Source organism: Bos mutus, chromosome X (genome assembly GCF_027580195.1).
Source record: "Bos mutus isolate GX-2022 chromosome X, NWIPB_WYAK_1.1, whole genome shotgun sequence".
Classification (NCBI taxonomy): Eukaryota; Metazoa; Chordata; class Mammalia; order Artiodactyla; family Bovidae; genus Bos; species Bos mutus.
Genome location: NC_091646.1, coordinates 25,974,704 through 25,978,164, shown reverse-complemented (window position 1 = coordinate 25,978,164; position 3,461 = coordinate 25,974,704). Strand labels below are relative to the sequence as shown.

General features: G+C 40.0%; 1 non-coding gene across 1 annotated transcript; it reads right to left on the bottom strand.

Annotated features, from left to right (window-relative positions):
- Positions 1-879: 879 nt before the first annotated feature.
- TRNAG-GCC (transfer RNA glycine (anticodon GCC)) lies at positions 880-951 on the bottom strand. The gene has a single exon. It is a non-coding gene; the product is annotated as a tRNA-Gly (tRNA).
- Positions 952-3,461: the final 2,510 nt, after the last annotated feature.

Here is a 3,461-nt window from a genome sequence, read left to right as displayed (position 1 = left end):
TCCAGGCTCCTCTGTCCACGGGATGGCATGCAGCATCCAAAACCATCCCTCAGCGTGGTACTGCTGAAGGCGAGGCTGGTCCCCATGACCCCCAGAGCCGAGCTTAGCCACTCTGACCTCAGCCTCATCCAGCAGCAGCAGCAACAGCAACAGCAGCGGGAGGAAGCTGAGTAAGAGAGGCCGGAGGTGCCCAGGATATCCTCTACAGCCACTGCTCCAGATGGAGAAGTCTTTAGGCTACCGTAAGAATAAGACTGAAATCCAGAGGCAGGAGGCTTAAGTTAAAAACCTGAGAACACCAGAGAACTCCTGACTCCAGGGAACATTAATCGATAAGAGCTCATCCAAAAGCCTTCATACCTACACTGAAACCAAACACCACACAAGAGCCAATAAGTTCCAGAACAAGACATACCACACAAATTCTCCAGCAACACAGGAACATAGCCCTGAGCTTCAATATACAGGCTGCCCAAAGTCACACCAAACCCACTGACATCTCAAAACTCACTACTGGACACTTCATTGCACTCCAGAGAGAAGAAATCCAGCTCCACCCACCAGAACACCAACACAAGCTTCCCTAACCAGGAATCCTTGACAAGCCACCCGTCCAAACCCACCCACAGTGAGGAAACCCCACAATAAAGAGGAACCACGAACTGCCAGAATACGGAAAGGCCACCCCAAACACAGCACTCTAAACAAGATGAAAAGGCAAAGAAATACTCAGCAGGTAAAGGAACAGGATAAGTGAAGTAGCTCGGTCGTGCCGACTCTTTGTGACCCCATGGACTGCAGCCCACCAATTGCCTCCGTCCATGGGATTCTCCAGGCAAAAATACTGGAGACGCTTGCCATTTCCCTCTCCAGGGCATCTTCCCCACCCAGGGATCGAACCCAGGTCTCCTGCATGGCAGGCAGACGCTTTAACCTCTGAGCCACCAGGGAAGCCCCAAAGGAACAGGATAAATGCCCACCAAACCAAACAAAAGAGGAAGAGATAGGGAATCTACCTGAGAAAGAATTCTTAATAATGATAGTGAAAATGATTCAAAATCTTGAAAACAAAATGGAGTTACAGATAAATAGCCTGGAGACAAGGACTGAGAAGATGCAAGAAAGGTTTAACAAGGACATAGAAGAAATAAAAAAGAGTCAATAAATAACGAATAATGCAATAAATGAGATCAAAAACACTCTGGAAGGAACCAACAGTAGAATAATAGGATAGAAGAGGCAGAAGATAGGATAAGTAAGGTAGAAGATAGAATGGTAACAATAAATGAAGCAGAGGGGAAAAAAGAAAAATGAATTAAAAGAAATGAGGACAACCTCAGAGACCTCTGGGACATGTTAAATGCCCCAACATTCAAATCATAGGAGTCCCAGAAGAAGAAGACAAAAAGAAAGGCCATTAGAAAATACTTGAGGAGATAGAGGTTGAAAACTTCCCTAAAATGGGGAAGGAAATAATCACCCAAGTCCAAGAAACCCAGAAAGTCCCAAACAGGATTAACCCAAGGTGAAACACCCCAAGACACATATTAATCAAATTAACAAAGATCAAACACAAAGAACAAATATTAAAAGCAGCAAGGGAAAAACAACAAATAACACACAAGGGGATTCCCATAAGGATAAAAGCTGATCTTTCAATAGAAACTCTTAAAAAAAAAAAAGAAACTCTTCAGGCCAGAAGGGAATGGCAGGACATACTTAAAGTGATGAAAGAAAATAACGTACAGCCCAGATTACTATACCCAGCAAGGATCTCATTCAAATATGAAGGAGAAATCAAAAGCTTTACAGACAAGCAAAAGCTGAGAGAATTCAGCACCACCAAACCAAATCTCCAACAAATGCTAAAGGATCTTCTCTAGATAGTAAACACAGAAAGTGTGTATAAACTCGAACACAAAACAACAAAGTAAATGGCAACAGGATCATACTTAGCAATAATTACCTTAAATGGGTTGAATGCCCCAACCAGAAGACAAAGACTGGTTGAATGGATACAAAAACAAGACCCCTATATATGCTATCTACAAGAGACCCACCTCGAAACAAGGGACATATACAGACTGAAAGTGAAGGGCTGGAAAAAGATATTCCACGCAAATAGAGACCAAAAGAAAGCAGGAGTAGCAATACTCATATCAGGTAAAATAGACTTTGAAACAAAGGCTGTGAAAAGAGACAAAGAAGGACACCACATAATGATCAAAGGATCAATCCAAGAAGAAGATATAACAATTCTAAATATATATGCATGAAACATAGGAGCACCACAATATGTAAGGCAAATGCTAACAAGTATGAAAGGGGAAATTAACAATAACACAATATAGTGGGAGACTTTAATACCCCACTCACATCTATGGATAGATCAACTAAACAGAAAATTAACAAGGAAACACAAACATTAAACAATACAATAGACCAGTTAGACCTAATTGATATCTATAGGACATTTCACCCCAAAACAATGAATTTCACCTTTTTCCCAAGCACACATGGAAACTTCTCCAGGATAGATCACATCCTGGGCCATAAATCTAGCTTGGTAAATTCAAAAAAATCGAAATCATTCCAAGTATCTTTTCTGACCACAATGCAATAAGATTAGATGTCAATTACAGGAGAAAAACTATTAAAAATTCCAACATATGGAGGCCGAACAACACGGTGCTGAATAAACAACAAATCACAGAAGAAATCAAAATTTGCATAGAAATGAATGAAAATGAAAACACAACAACCCCAAACCTTATGGAATACTGTAAAAGCAGTGCTAAGGGGAAAGTTCCTAGCAATACAGGCTTACCTCAAGAAACAAGAAAAAAGTCAAATAAATAACCTAACTCTACACCTAAAGCAACTAGAAAAGGAAGAAATGAAGAACCCCAGGGTTAGTAGAAGGAAAGAAATCTTAAAAATTAAGGCAGAAATATATGCAAAAGAAACAAAAGAGACCATAGCAAAAAATCAACAAAGATAAAAGCTGGTTCTTTGAGAAGATAAATAAAATTGACAAACCATTAGCCAGACTCATCAAGAAACAAAGGAAGAAGAAGCAAATCAATAAAATTAGAAATGAAAATGGAGGAATCACAACAAACCACACAGAAATACAAAGGATCATAAGAGACTACTATCAGCAACTACATGCCAATAAAATGGACAACCTGGAAGAAATGGACACATTCTTAGAAAAGTACAACTTTCCAAAACTGAACCATGAAGAAATAGAAAATCTTAACAGACACATCACAAGCACAAAAATCGAAACTGTAATCAGAAATCTTCCAGCAAACAAAAGCCCAGGTCCAGACGGCTTCACAGGTGAATTCTACCAAAGTTTAGAGAAGAGTGAACACCTATTTTACTCAACCTCTTCCAGAAAATTGCAGAGGAAGGTAAACTTCCAAACTCCTTCTATGAGGCCACCATCACCCTAA